The sequence below is a fragment of the Chelonia mydas genome, chromosome 1 (assembly GCF_015237465.2).
Source record: "Chelonia mydas isolate rCheMyd1 chromosome 1, rCheMyd1.pri.v2, whole genome shotgun sequence".
NCBI classification, from domain to species: Eukaryota; Metazoa; Chordata; order Testudines; family Cheloniidae; genus Chelonia; species Chelonia mydas.
The window spans coordinates 23,819,457-23,836,222 of record NC_057849.1 but is presented as its reverse complement, the minus strand read 5'-3'; the positions used below and the strand labels follow the sequence as shown (position 1 = coordinate 23,836,222).

The window sequence follows — 16,766 nt, the reverse complement described above, 5'->3', positions numbered from 1 at the left end:
TTGTCATCAATAGAGCAACGCTGAAATGCACCACCCAAGGAGCTGGTCTCCATTGTGTCTTGTTATGTTTAGGGGGAAAGCTTAAAAATGCAGATTATCTTCCCTGTCATCCTGCAAATGAAATTTAGCTCTTATATAGCCTTGGTATTATTATTAGTTGAAAGGTGACCTCAAATGACACTAAGTATTATACATGAATATGCAAGGTACTTAAGGCAAACTCAGATTTTACCTCACTCCTTGCTCAGGTAAGCTCCCAGTGATGTTTGCCTAAGACCAAGGATTTGATTGTAGCTATCCCCTGCACAAGTGTACAGGAAAGTGTACAAGGAAATATTCCCATCCCCACCCCAGTTATGGTCTGTGTAAGAACCAGTTGCAATGTGGCTAGGGAGAACCGACCATGGAAGCACTGAAAGAGATCAGAGAGGGGCTGGGCAAAGTCACTGATTCCCTGTTCAGGAGAAATAGGTAGGCATGGAGGAGAACACATGATGTCCCTTCTCCACAGGTAGCAGAGCTACTGCCCCAGGAGCTCCAACAAGCAATTCTAGCTGAGCTGGCCAAAATTCCTCTTGGGGAATAGGGTTGCAGTAAAGCCCCTCTACAGCCCCTCCAGCTTGCAAAAGGCAGACACTGTCCATGTTTTCCAGCACAGTAGGATTTCACATGCTAAATAACCTCTCTCTTTATTTAAGAGGCAGATACAAAGAAGAGATGACTCCTAAAGTGGTAATAAATGTAGGACAGGATTTTTTACATATGTGCATAAGTAAATGAACAGAATGAGAAAATTACTGCTGGTGCTGTTTAAATTTCTGAAATGTATAGGATGAAGAATGTTTAAAAACAACTTCCCTGTGATCAGGTATGCTCTTAAGAGTTATCTTAGCGTTCAGTTACACAGACGGTTAATAATTCTTCCAATTATCCATGCCAGTATAAACACTCTGCTCCACTCTGCTTTCAGGAAGCCAGTACAAGAGGCTGCCTCTTACTCATTATGACTTAACCAGTCAAGAAGAGAGTTATTTCTGTCATGCAGGAGACTACTGACGCCGATAATGCCATACATTTGGAAAGAAAATAGATGTTTATGGCTCCTAAACACTGTGTGGATTCCCCAGACCTGTAGGCAAAAAGCTTATGGCTTTACAGTCAAAACAGAATCTTCAGTAAAGTATAGAGACCACACTAAGATGCCTTCATTTTTCTTTCTTCCCAGTTTCCTGGCAGCAGTATGTTAAAAAGGACTGTTTCCTTCTTGTACAGCTGGTTCCATTCCTGATAGACTTACCTTATTGCAATTACACCAGGCTTTCCGGCAGCTCCTAGTGACTTGGGGCCTCGTCGACCAAGGTGTTGCATAACGTCAACTCCTACTGACTCTACTGAGAGTTGGCAAGATAATATTTTCAGTATTATACCCAGCCTTTCCTTAATACAATCTAATGCCTGGCTTGCTTTTTAGACCACAGCAGTATATCGATTACAAGTTTTTATTGAATTGTTCCACAATAACACTTCACTAAGGGCCCTAACTGGGGCCTTTATTAGCAGTTTCCGTGGAGATGCCACATTGAAGAAGCACAGAACCTGTCATGTCCAGGAAGGCAGAATGGTGTAGTCAGTGGATAGAGAATTGGACTGTCAGTCAGTCACCCTGGGTTCTATGTCTCATTCTGCCACTAAACCTGTGGTATGACCTTAGAAATTTATTTTACAGTTCTGTGCTATTGTTTCACCTTTCATCCCTTGTCTGTCTGGTCTATTTAGATTATGAGCTTTTCAGGGTAGTGACTATCTCTTAGTAGGTGTTTGTACAGCCCTAGTACAATGGGATCCCAATCTCAGTTGGGACCTCCTAGGTACTGCTGCACTCCAAACAATTAATAATAACAATGCAAATATATGATCTCTCCAAATTGCTATTGATGCATATTGGTGGAGTGGTTTTAGGAAGCTTGCACCACTTCCTATACTGTGCCTGTCTGGGGACAGAAAACTCATTTTAGCTTAACTAAGCATGAGCTCCACAAAGTTATCTTCATAAATTAATAGTCCAAAGTAAAGAACTAGCTCAATTGTGTATACCTGTGCTTTGCAAATACTGTAAGAGCAGCCCAAAAAACAGATAGACCCCAATCCACAAAGGTGTTTAGACTCCAAACTTCCACTGAAATAAATGGTAATTAGTGCCTAAATACCTTTGTGAAACTGGGCCATCATTCCCATCTTCCAGCCCATTTCTTTCTAGTACTCTATGCCTTTAATTAAGCCACCTGGGATCACTAGAAATCCAAGAAATACATTTCCTTTATACTCAGATATCTTCATATTTATATTATAAGCTTATTTTGTATTCCCAAGTACATCTCATCCCAATATTGTTTTTATAGGAAAACATATAAAAGTCGCTTGCATTTTTACAATCAGAAAAATGCAAAAGAAAAGAGTCAGAGGAACATGAAAACTGACAAAAGCAAGAAGCACAGAAACATACCTTGCAAGATCTCCCAGAATCAACCAACCATCTCTCCTTCTGGCTGTTTACAAAGGCAAACAAGATGAAAATCTTGCAGGCTCACGCACAGCAAAATCACACGTTTCCAGGTTCTTTAGGAAAAAAAGACAAAACAATGGCCAATAGTTAGTTTGGATATGTTCTATTCTATTCAGGTTCTTTAATACATAACCCTAACAAGTAACTTCAGTTGCTAATGACGCTGAAGAAAATGCTAGATCTATGTTTTTTACTTTTAAAAGGGTGCTCTTCTCAGTCCAAGCTATTCTGAAGCAGCAGTTGTAATTGGGTGACGCCAGACTCCCAAATGCAGGGCTGGAGACTTTCCCAAGCTTTTCACTTTGTGCTTGAAGTGTCCACATTCTAAGTGTCCCAGTTAAGCATAGATGACATGATGGAGTAAAGAAAGATAAGTGGTCTCTGAGAAAATGGGACCTGAGCCAATTTAACATCTTCCAAGACGTTATGGCAGGTGCCACCAGGTAGCAATTTTTCATTTAGTCTTCCGAGTTCTTATACTTAGAATGCAAGCAAATGTTCAGTCTTGGCAAGACATGCTGTGTTGTTCTTCGTTTGGGCTATTCAAAGTACTCTGTACAGACAGGATCTGATTAGAGAGAGCTGTGCAAGCAGCAGGTGAGTTTGCTGTCTGCTATGGTGTGCGATTCGAGCCAGTTCTTGAGGCTGAGTTGCTTCCTGGGAACTGTGTAATGGTATAAGGCTGAGATTCCCAAAAGAAGGGATTGTGCTGCATGTTCTTTGCAGCCATCTCTCTTCCTAGAGCAGTGTATATATGTCAATTTAAAAAGTTGCCCTTGGAATATACCCAGACTCCACATTACTCCTTTCTCCTCCACTGCCGACCTGCAAGGCCCCAGACATCTGCTACCACTCGGGAGAGGGACAATAATAAGAATCAATATCTTGAACCCAGAATTCATTTGTCAGCTAGAAAAAGTACTGGTATGATGTGTTTTTGCAGTTTGCTATACCTAAAAGACAATCTGCTATGCACTGCTGCAGTAGCTACAGTCACTGGGCCATAGGACCAGCATGCTGCAATAGCTTGTTCTGTATTTAGCAAACAGATAAAACCCTGTGGATACCAGAGAGGGGTGGGTGCAGCTGTCTGGCCTGCCAATAAAAGGTATGGCCAGTGCTGCTATGTGGATGTCTAGCAGGAGTTGTGCAAATGTCTAAAATAGAAGAACCTTGAGACTGAATATACCTTGGCCATGGCAGGGTTAGACTTCTTCCCTGGAGGGTAAGGTCACAATCCCTGCCAGTTCCTTAAATTGTTCCTCCCGCCCCACACTGACTAACATAACCCCATGTGTCCCTGGGCTGAGACAGCCACTTTTCAACCAATATCCCATGGATTCAAGCTATGTCAAGTAGAGAAACCACATTGTCCTCATCTGAGGAGCAGACACAGAGCTGGGTTTCATCCGCATATTGGTGATGTGGAAACCCATAGCACTTGATGGTGACTTCGTATAAATGTTGAATGAGAGCAGCATCAGGGTACTGACACTGCTTCGGCTCCCCGGGTGGACTATTGCAGTAAATAGAGAGATTTGTGGCCCCACTACAAGCAGAAAGGTAGGAATTAAGATTCCTCTCTATAATCCATAGTAGCGGTGTGATGTCTTTGGCTTCCAGCAGCAAGACTGTGACATTAACAAGATCAATCGTCAAGAGCTATTACAATATGTTGAGAAACGTTGTTTCATTGAAAAGTGACCCTGTGACAAGTAGGACTGAAATATAATACTAAACCTCTGCATGTTAATATTGCCAGAGGTGCACATGGGAAACCACAGGTCCTGATTGCGTTGGGGGACCTGAGGAAGTGAAATTAAGGTCAAAGGTTTCCGTTAATTTTGTGTGACCAGTTTGAGATGCCTAGCATTACATAATACTTCATATGTTCAGAGAACAGCTCCCATTGGCTTCATAAGTACAAAAGAACGGCCACACGGGGTCAGACTAAAGGTCCATCTAGCCCAGTATTCTGTCTTCCTGTCAAAGTGGCCAATGCCAGGTGCCCCAGAGGGAATGAACAGTACAGGTAATCATCCATCCCGTTGCCCATTCCCAGCTTCTGGCAAACAGAGGCTAGGGACACCATCCCTGTCCATCATGGCTAATAGCCATTGTTGGACCTAAAGTCCATGAACTTATCTAGTTCTTTTTTTGAACCATGTTATAGTCTTGGCCTTCACAACATCCTCTGGCAAGGAGTTCCACAGGTTCACTGTGCATTGTGTGGAAAAAATGCTTCCTTTTGTTTGTTTTAAATCTGCTTACTATTAATTTCATTTGGTGCCCCCTAGTTCTTGTGTTATGAGAAGGAGTAAATAACACTTCCTTATTTACTTTCTTCACACCAGTCATAATTTTATTAACCTCTATCATATCCCCCCTTAGTCATCTCTTCTCCAAGCTGAAAAATCCCAGTCTTATTAATCTCTCCTCATATGGCAACAATTCCATACCCCCTAATAATTTTGTTGCCCTTTTCTGAACCTTTTCCAATTCCAATATATCTTTTCCGAGATGGGGTGACCACATCTTCACACAGTATTCAAGATATGGGCGTACCGTGGATTTATATAGAGGCAATATGATATTTTCTGTGTTATTATCTGTCCCTTTCTTAATGATTCCCAACATTCTGTTCTCCGAAAACATCCACTCAATGTGCAGCGGCAGTCAAAAAAGCGAACTGTCCACAATGACACCAAGATCTTTTTCTTGAGTGATAACAGCTAATTTAGACCCCATCAGTTTATATGTATAGTTGGGATTACGTTTTCTAATGTGCATTACTTTGTATTTATCAACATTGAATTTCATTGTCCATTTTGTTGCCCAGTCATCAAGTTTTGAAAGATCCTTTTGTAGCTCTTTGCAGTCTGCTTTGGACTTAACTATCTTGAGTAGTTTTGTATCATCTGCAAATTTTCCCACCTCACTGTTCACCCCTTTTACCAGATCATTTATGAATATGTTGAATAGGGCTGGGCCCCTGGGGGCACCACTATTTACCTCTCTCCATTCTGAAAACTGACCATTTATTCCTACCCTTTGTTTCCTCTCTTTTATCTTTTCCAGTTACCGGGCCATATGAGGATCTTCCCTGTTATCCTGTGACAGCTTTCCTTGCGTAAGAGCCTCTGGTGACGGACCTTGTCAAAGGCTTTCTGAAAATCTAAGTACACTATATCCACTGGATCCCCCTTGTCCACATGCTTGTTGATGCCCTCAAAGAATTCTAGTAGATTGGTGAGGCATGATTTCCCTTTAACAAAAACTATGTTGACTCTTCCCCAACAAATTATGTTCATCTATATGTCTGACTCAGTTGGAGTTGTGAGTGCTCAAACCTCCTGAAAATCAGACTGCAGGAAATCTTGAGTGAAGCATTCAGAAAATGAGGAACACACAATTAGTGACCACCTGTGAAAAGTTTGGTGACTTACCCAGTGTCACATAGGAACACTGTGACAGAGGGCAGGAATAGAATCTGATTCCTCCCTAAGGCTCTGAAGCATAAGCATCCAGCTGCTTTTACAGTATTTACCTTTTTGCTTTATTTGCCGGTGGAGAGTAGAAAACCAACAATTAGATGCAACATGCATCATTCGGACATTTATAGTTATCAATCTTCATTTAGCATCAATTCCTGCCTAATGAGATTCCCATTAATATTTTGTGAATTAAGCTGATGTTTAATTTAACCCTTTGAGGTTCATCTGATAATGGATATACCTATACTCACTGCTATACATTGCCATTTATTGTCAATGGGAGCTGATGTGTGACCAACTCTTTAGGAAATCAGACCATTTATTCAGGTGCATAAGTATGGACGTAGGAGTATAATTTGAGACACACTTTTTTGAAGGTTTTGCCCCTAGTATAAGCTTAAAGAAATGAAAAAATGCATATGAATGTCCATTGAGCAGCAAGTCTGCCTATTGTGTTGGTGGAAAAGCTGAAAAACAAATGACTTAGACCTAGATCACAGTATTTCAAAAAGGATCAAGCATGCAATAGACCAAGGTCTGCATGTAATATTTTTAAGCAATATTATTGCAGGAAGGCTGCAGGAGGTAAAATTTAAAAAGTTAAGTCCTGTTAATGTAAAATCATAATATATCTGCCCACTTGTCCAGCGGTCTATGAAAGCTCTATCTATGCATCTTTGGTACTATATGCAAATGATATATAAAATTAACTATTATTTGTAAAAGCTTTGAATTTCTCTCTCTTCTTTTATCTATTTGTTTATTTATTTATTTATTACTTCTCTCCCATTATGTGTGTTTTCAAATAGGATTCCCTGGTTACCCTCTTCCACAGGTAAAAACCTCTAAAATTGGAAATTAATGATGCGTATCATGAACAATAGTTTTGATGGAACAAGAGGAAACAGCCAGTCACTCATTGAGTGTATCACTACACAAGAAGGCTACAGAATTGAAAGGCATCCCAAGACCCAACAGCCTTCTTTGACATATGTACACTAAGGGAGAAATGAGAGCATAGCACTCAGACTGCTGACAAAGTTGATGTTTTTAAGGATCTCTGGCACTGTACAATTAAGAGTAGGTTAAGGGGGTCAAATTGCAAACATTAATGCCGTTTTTATGCCAGTTCATAGTGTGGGGGGGGTTTTAACCCTGAACATTTAGATTTTTTGTGAAGTTTTGGGAGATCAATTTTTTTCCCCTGCAAGGTAGAGGGAAGAGACATAAAAATCGTGTGTGAAAATTTCAACTAGGAAGAGTAGTGTGAATTTTTAAAGAAGAAGAGGATGTTCCTCCCCCAAAATTGTCTAGTTTAGCATGTTAAAAATGGGGTGGAACCAGTAGGGGCTGGTTTTGCATTTACCTCCACATGCAGGGTGAAATTCACACAACAGAAGGCCTATGCACAATGCCAAAGTCCCATTTAAACCCTCAGATAAAACCCTCACATTTAATTAAATGTGAATCAGCTTCAGTGGTGCTCTTGCTGACCCTTTCAATTGGAGAGAACTTCATCTTTGTATTCCACTTTACAAATGCGGATTGCCTAGACTTCATAGTGACTCACCTTTATCACCACTTTATACAGGGGAAATTGGCTAGGTTGAATATCTTGGTGAACATCACACAGCAAGTGTCAGAACCACAATTAGAACACACATTTCAATGCTAGTCCCAAATCTAATATAATAGACCACAGTGCTCCCCACCCCTAGCTAAACTATTTAACTTTTCTGAACTTTGATTTCCTCTTCTGTGAAACTGAGTCAATAATATTTCCCAAGAAGTAAAATCTGAACATACACATAAATGTAAGATGTCTGCAGTCACAGATTGGATAATTAAATATTGTTTATGAATTTAAAAACTGAGTCTCAGAAATGCCCCCACCCCCACCAAAAGAAGCATCAGCTGGCTTTGGTTTTGCAGGAAACGTGAACTTGAAAACAGGCTGATTTTGTCAAGGAAAAGAGCCACTTTAATAATGAATATTTCACCAAGCTATACCATAGTGCAATCATTTCTCAGCTGGAAATGATTCAGAAGTTAGTAATTTGTAATGTCAGCGAGGAGCTATATTTAATACACTGCATGTTTTATCAGATCCAGGTATTACACATATCCTTCTTCTGCCTGTCAGAACGGTTTCCCTGATTAATATCACTGTAGAAGTTTCCTGATTTCTGATTTTAAAATAATTTCCTTTTTCCAGCTTAGACATTTATATTTTGATTACTGTACGAGACCAGTACCAGAAGCTTTTAAAGTGAGAACAATTTGCTTTTTAAAAACGGTCACTTTGGCGAGAATTTTCTCTGCACTCAACATTGTATTAGAGACATCTGACAAAGAAGTATATCCAAACCAGTGATGGTTACTGATGGAGATGTTCATTTCTGGTTAAGACCATTGACTGGAACTCAATAATATTTTATTCCTGGCTGTGTCACAGTCTTCTTATCTGACTCTGAACAAGTCCCCTAGGCTAAGGGTTCTAAAGGGTTAATGTCTCAACATCCTTTGATTTTTCATTGTGTTATTCATCCCCCTCTCTGCTTGATCCACAGTGGATATGGATTTGTTACATCTTTCTGCCTGAGAGTGGTTCTTTAGCTCAAACTACAGTAAATGTACTCTTTTAACTCTGGATGTCCCCACTTCAATCCCTGGTGTGTCTCTGCCATCACACCACTGTTCCTATCTGTGAAATGGGGATAACAATTCTCCGCCTAGCAGAGATGTTGCAAGGAAAATGTCAGGGTTTGTGAGGTGCTCAGATACTACAGTGATGAGGGCCATATAAGTACCTGGAAAGATATAATTAGTCTTCAGTTAACCACATCTTGGAGCTTCAGAAGGAAAAATATTTCTTAAAAAACCCAGCAAGAAAACCAACAAAAAAATTGATTTTGTTTATAATCAGGCCACAACAGGAGGAATAGTCATGATATGAGTAGCACTGATAGTGCTTATCATTTGGGCTCTTATTATATAGGCACTTACCTAGCCCCACCAACACATCATCCCACATGCTTGGGAGGCACTCCTTGTAAACAGCCATACAGCTACCTCATTATTAGGGTCCTACCAAATTCATGGCTGTGAAAAACGGGTCATGGACTGTGAAATAAGCCCTCCCCTGTGAAATCTTGCTGGGGGGAAGGGGAACGGCATGGCTGGGGGCTCCCCAGCCAGGGGCTCCTACCATTCCCCAGGCTCCAGCTGCTGGTCCTTGGGCTGGGGAGGGACGGGACTTACTATTCCCCTGCACAGCTGCTCTTGGTGGGAAATCAGACCCACCTCCGGGTACCTCTTGCGGCTGCAGGAAACCCAGCTCTGAAGGAGCACAGAAGTGAGGGTGGCAATCCCACAACCTCTCCTATGACAGCTTTGTGACTGCCTCACAGCCCCCTTTTGGGTCGGGACCCCTTCGGTTATACAGCTCCCTGAAATTTCAGATGCAAACATCTGAAAACATGAAATTGACTAATTTTCAAATCCTATGGCCATGAAATTGACCAGAATGGACCTTGAATTTGGTAGGGCCCTACTCATTGTCCATCTCCAACTCCCTCTTCAAAACTCTCCTTTGCCATGACACCTACAAGGAACCTGACAACAGTTAGGCTCTTTGTGTGCAGAGACCCATCATGCTGACCGATATTGTCTCTGTATTTCCTTACCTGTCTGTATCCATCTTTTGTCTTATACTTAGATTGTAAGTTCCTTGGGGGGCAGGGACCCTATTTTTGTTCTGTGCTTCTATAGCAACTAGTGTAACCCACACAGCTCCTGGGTGTGGTGTTCTGTTCCATCTAGTGGCGCCAAGACCACTTAGAGAGAGAGATAAAATGAGTCTGCTCTACAGCTAACGGCCAGTTGGCTTTTAGCTCGTGCAGTAGAGGCTCGTGCACTAAGCTCCAGAAGCCCCAGGTTCAATCCTGCCTGCTGATGACCAGGATCTGTTGGTATTACATGAGCACAATGGGGGTCCTGGTCCCTGACTGGGGTTCCTAGGCACTACAGTAATACAAATAATAATAATCGGTTTGGACACGTGAAAGAGACAACAAAATGTAGTCTCGATCCCCTCAACTGGGGGCAGGGACAACAGAAGACACATTTAGAATAAGTGTGTGTGTGGTAAAACACTGCCACAAAGCCCACGGGATCCTGCCAGGGATTTCAGTGTCACAGCACAGTGTGCTGCAATGGGTAGATATGACCTGAAGCACCCCTGTTCTCAAGCCCTACACACTAATCTTTGTACAAAATATGCCTTCTGAGGTATCATTTGAAACCTAATAACTTGCATGCTGTGTGTATGCTGTGAATATTAAGAGTTATGAATATATGCTAGAATTATAACTAAAGTGTGTTTCAACCAGGCATGCCAGAGGGTATTGATAAACAGGTCTGCTCAGGTCTTGACTACAAATGAAAAAGGGGTGACCAGAGACAATGGGATTGCAATTTATATGGAGAGTGAACAAAACCATCAAAGCTTGCAAGGTGGTTGGGGATCAGCAAGTCTGGATCAGCTTGGCTGTCAGGCAAAGACAATGGAGGCACACTGGCATTCCAGATAAACAAAGCTAACAAGTGGGGAAAGAGCCAGTATGGTTACACCCTAGCAAGAAAGAGGAAATTTATCTGAGCTATATAGATGGGGGGTGCTGAGCCTCAAAAGATAAGCAATTGAATCAACTGAGTGCATGCAATATTAATATATTATAGAAAAGGATCATGTAAGATCTTTTACGAATGCCTGAAATACACCGGTGATTATTATATAGCACTATATAAGGAATTATGGATATTCATTGATAGTTTGGCCAGACAGGAGGAAATGTCACAGCTATCGACCTGTCTTCAGTGTAAATTAAGCACGGTAGACTCAGAAACAATGGAAGCTCTATTTACATTGAACTCTTACAGTGGGATGGGAAGCCCACAGGGAAGGAAGAACAGCCCTGCCTCTTGAAACAAGTTCATTGCACTTTGGAAGATATACGGACAGAAGCCATTTTAGGCATCTATCAGTAGGCAGACACAAGGGAACAGAGCTCTTGCAAGCTGAGAAGGATGGGTTCTTCAGCCAAGAGGGTAGTGTTGAGGTCTCTGTGAAATGAATATAGGTGATAAACCTGCTTAGGCAAAAAATTTTCACCTAAGAAGACAAGGGAAGCCATCACCTTGTGCTTCTGTGGAAGGTCCTGACCGAGGGAAAGTCAGCCATCGCTGGGAAGCAAAACAACTGGTGAGAGAAACCATCTTGAACAAAGTCTGTGCCTTGCTAGATTTAGTTTGAGACTTTTAAAAGAATATTTGGTTTTGTTTTACTTGTAGCTCTTTCTATTTTCATTCCTCATACTTGAACTCACTTATTTCATTTTTACCATAAACCAAGTCAGTGCTGTGTTTAAAAGCTGTGCTGTGTTTTGTGTCTTTAGAGGATTTCTCTGAGTTGTCCAGGAGAGGGCTGGACATTACAGAGCACATGGTTTTGGCAAAACTGGTGACTGGGAGTGTGTTGGGGTCACCCTGCTGGTTGCAACCAAGGCTGGTGGAAGCCAGACTGGGGCAGTGGGGCTGTAGACAGGCTGCTGGGTCAGAGCTGACAAACCAGGGCTGTCCAGCACACAGACACTCAGGGTGGGACCTGCCTGCTGGTAGGCTGGTTGTGAGTGGCCCATGTAGGGAGCTACAATAGCAAAGCATTGTGAGGCACCCAAGATTATAGGGCAGATGGTGACACAACCCCTCACATGGTCTGGACTGCACCCCACAACATGACAGAAGAGCAGAAGAGATATTTAAATTTATACAATATTTTAAACCTCCAACTCAAAAGAGAGAGTAGCAACAAAGACAGCACACACTGATGATTACACTACATTGCTAGAATGTAAACTAAAGAACACAAAATTATTTCTATATGCAACATTCCAGAATTCCTTAGGGATCTTTACTGTTTCAAAAAAAGATGAAGGAGACTCTTCCTGGGGAAACAATGACATCTGCTGGCATTTAATGAACATAATTCAGTTTAATTCCTGTATGTTTGAAAGGAGGCACATTGTACTATGGCCCCAATGTTCCTTTGTAAGTGCCAATTACTGTGACAGCAATGCAATATAACCAAATAGCAGCTGTTTCTTGAAAAATATTCAAAAGAAAATTTGAAGGTCAGCTTCATAGAAAGAGATACAATATGCCTTAATTGAAATGAGACACAACTCACTGGAATTTATAGGAATTTCTCAATCTATATTTTCAGTTCTCTGAGCAAAAGACTAAATGTATCTATATTCATTTTCTATCATTTCATCATCAGTACATTTTAAAAATATTTTTATATTTTAGCACATTCAAAAGAATTCTTCTATTCTATTCTGTAACTGAAAACAAAAATAGATTGTAAACAATAACATGAGCCAGCCAATGGCTAGTATGAAGTGGAATTTATATTTACTGATCAGCACTTGTACTGACCATTTGATTGTATGCATCACTTTTTATTTTTCAAAAACCAAATCATGCTGGGGGTGCTCTACTGCTGGGGGTACCATATACAAAATGAGAAGTGAAACCAAGGTTTTTCTGAGTGCTTATGGAAATATACATGGCAGTTCTTGGAGGGGTAGCAATTTCTGTTGGGTATGCTATTCAGTTTTACTTTGTGTCCTGGACTGCTGTATACTGTTGCTGGTCATTGATACGATGTTGTGCATTTCACAGCAAAGGTTCCTTTATTTCAGAATTGAATGTAGTGATCTACTAACACGAATTGTGTATTCATTTTAGTTCATCCATCACTTTCAGATCCTTTGGAATGAAAGGCACTATATAAGTGGCCGGTATTATATTGTTATATGGGAACACCAACAGTGGTAAGAAACATTCTTCTGTGTTGGACTAATCAAATTATTGTGCCTATTCTTCTCAGTTGAGGATGTAGCCACAATGACCATGTTTTTAACACCTAGCTCTGTTTTTGGCCCCTTTACTTCTAACTACTGTTTAAATAAAAGAAAACCACTGGACATTCAGGAATCCCTACTTTTCTTCTCTGTAATTTGAACACTGACCATGGTTATGGGTGTGTCAGAGCTGCATAGGCATTTAAAACCAGTGGTGCAGCTGACTCTTGGGCAGAACATAGCTGCTGTTTAACAACCCATGGCAACATGAAACAGCTTTTTAGGACAGGAAGTTGATAATAGATTGTGAAGAATTTTAGGTTTTCACATGAATCCTCCAACCACTTGTAGAAGGTCATCAGCCTCACATTCTCCTGTTAGTGACTTAGCCCAGCGAAAATGTAAGTTGACAATGAAATAGTAAAGACATCTAAAGGCAAAAGATATTATTTTCTATCTTCTCAGCAATTTGCGTGAAAATATTATGATGATTCAGGGAACAACTGTAGAAACAGTCAGTCCTCAGTAGACCTGCAGATGTTCAATAAAAAGCCAATCACCAGATGCTTAAAGTTAGCATAATTATATTTTTATGTACAGTATAAAGCAAAGGACCAGCATCTACTACATCCTAATTAACGCTTTAAACATGGCATCACAGGTGGCTGAATCAGAACAATGCAAACGTTAAATACAAGCAAAAACTTAATTGTATTTTACTGAGCTGTGCATCTCTCTGCTTACTGTATAACCCACTTGTTTGAGGGCTTTCCCTTCACCCGCTCCCCTGGTTCTGGTCTCGCAGACAGAAAGCAGAAGACCAGAAGTCCGAAGTGCAGGCAATGCGATGTTTATTGGGGTTAGTTTCCAGCAAACATGTATACCATAACTCTGATGCCGCAGAGCCTTGTCTCCCAGCATCTCATTCTCAGCTCTGAAGCCACAGAGCATTTATCCCATCTCCCACCTTCCCAGCTCTGATGCCACAGAGCCTTGCCTGTGTCCCCCTTCCCCATTCCCATTTCCCATCTCCTCCTTCTTAGCAGGCCCAAATATACCTGCAATGCATGCCCTCAGTCCTACCCCTTACAACTTATGGTCACGTTCCAGTTTGGAAGGTGGTGAGACTAGGATCTTCGTCCCACCTCTTTTGTATCCCATGGGAGGGGTGAGGAGTGAGGCTATGCTCTGGACAGGGACAGGCACTTCTTTGGCCTTTTAGTGGTTTATACCTTTCCCCCAAACCCTCCTTGCGCCTCCCAACTGATTGCTTGATCTTGCCTTGAGAGAAGAGCCAGGCAGCCTTCCAGTGTATGCTCATATATTACACTCCCACCATACCCTGTAACACTTTGGTTCCATCTCTTATCTCTTTTCACCTCATCTGCTTGTGGGCAGATGTAAAACACAGTGTCTTTGTCCTTTGTATACACATATTAGTAAAAGATATGAGTGCCAAAAAGTCAAACCCAAAATTCTATCTCAGGCTGACAAACAGGCTTATATGCTAACACCACTCCAGAACTGCATCCATTGCTTTGTATTTGTCTGCTTCTTTGTTGCCTTGTCAGTTATTTAGATGTTGTGTAACTATATTAGTTAATGTGTGTGCGGTGTTTTGAATATATGACTCACAGTACAGTCACTAAGTATTACTGTTGCCCCTTTGCAACCTGAGCGGCTAGTCAAAGTTTGGGACCTTGAGCATGTTCCAGTTGGAAGTAGAAATTGATGGTGTTTGATATTTTCTTCGATGTAATATTTTTTATTTACAATGAATGTATAAAGTCCTGTGTTTCTGAACACAAAAGGAACCAAGAACAAAACAAATCAGTTTCTTAGCTTACAGACTCCAAGCCCTTTTAGCCAACACTAGACACAAAAGAATTCTCTCTAGCTTTTTCCAAAGTCAAACTGTGCTTATAGGCTCCTATTTGGCTTTATTACCTCTTCCTCTCTCTCTGTTCTTGTCTGTTCTCAGTTTCTGTGTGAAATCTCTCCACACACACATACCTCTACCCAAAACAATATTCAGCTCCTGGGCAGGTTCACACACCCCTTTTGTCTTAGATGGGGGCTCATACTTACAGTTATGTTAATTTAAGGGTGAGTCCACACCTATCAATTGCAATGGCATTTTAACTCAATCCACAACAAACTAACTCATAACACTGTTATTTCCTCAAAAAGAAAAGGAGGACTTGTGGCACCTGAGAGACTAACAAATTTATTTGAGCATAAGCTTTCGTGAGCTACAGCTCACTTCATTAGATTTTCCACTCAATGTATCCGATGAAGTGAGCTGTAGCTCACGAAAGCTTATTCTCAAATAAATTTGTTAGTCTCTAAGGTGCTACAAGTACTCCTTTTCTTTTTTGCGGATACAGACTAACACGGCTGCTACTCTGAAAACTGTTATTTCCATTAGGTTAAATCTTAATGACATAGCAAACAAATAGTGTTTAAAGTCAAATAGTCTCACGTCAAGAACATAATCAGGATTCCAGTGCTTCACCACCCTCCAAACAGATGCCACCCTCTCCATCCAGTGCACAGAGTGGCCAGCATAGGGCTTGAAACTGTGACCTTGGCATTATTAGCGCCATGCCCTAACCAGCTGAGCTAGCTGGCCCACAAGGTATGGGCTCATGCTTGCCTGGCCTAGCCTGGGGATTGTGGCAATTAAGTGCAGAGTATAGTAGAGAGGCAAATCCACTATTAGTGTTAGTGCAGTCTACTCAGATTTCAAGCTCCACCATTGCAAATAAGGGCTTAGCCCTATCCACATTAGGAGCTGCACTGGCACTGCTACAGTAGTGGCTATAATTGGGGTAAATCCTTAGTCTAAACAACTTTTGTCAATTTTTGTAGGAAGGGACCTGCCTTTCTTGGATCTCTAAAGCACCATGTCCATCCATGATACCTTGTAAATAATAGTGGTAAAGTCAATAGTTTTGTCTGCATTAAACATCCGTGTTCTTTCTACTGGCTTTTTAGCACATGTTGAATAAAAACAGGCAAAACTCCCACTGAAATCAAACAAGACTGAGTTGAGCAAACGGTACAAGTTATACATGACTCACTTGGTAGATGTGGGTGTAACTTTCATGCTAAGTAGCAAGGAGGACGGGATTGTAGCAGGAATACAACCATCATAAGATATGTTACAAATGTGCAAAACAGCACAGGTTGTGGGGGCTGCTTTATTTGACACCTTTTTACTCTTCCGGCTGGCTTGTTTTCTTGCTACACCCTACCATCCCATCAGCAAGATAGTTTCCCTGATATATTCCCCCTTGTGGGCATGGAATGTACTCTGCCATTTACATTACTTGTGAATTTGGCCCTGCATAAGGCCAGCGGGATTTTGACTATAGAAAATATCAGTGATTTTGGCACACAATCAATTAAGGGGAAAAACAAGTGTGTGTTAGCTTTAATTTCAATTAGGAACACATAAGGAGGGACAACAGTTTTACTGGTAAATAGAGAAACAAGTGGGGAAATAAGTGTTATTATCAAGTTTCTAAGAGAATATTAATAATAGTGGAACAAGCATGAAACAAACTAGTTAGTTCTTGACAATGTTATTTTAATGTGTTTTACAAAATACTGCACCAAAATAAATATTTACACAATAAGCCTTCATGTCCCTGAAGCAGCCAGCAATGCCCAATGGACTGGCCATATTTAACCCCAGCATACATCCCATATTGTAGTTACATTTGCAATCATACCATGAATTATAGCAGCTCGGAGAGAGTTACAGTGGTCTATCTGGAT

General features: G+C 41.0%; 1 non-coding gene across 1 annotated transcript; it reads right to left on the bottom strand.

Moving 5' to 3' along the window:
• Nucleotides 1–15,541: 15,541 nt before the first annotated feature.
• Nucleotides 15,542–15,615, bottom strand: TRNAI-AAU. The gene has a single exon. It is a non-coding gene; the product is annotated as a tRNA-Ile (tRNA).
• Nucleotides 15,616–16,766: the final 1,151 nt, after the last annotated feature.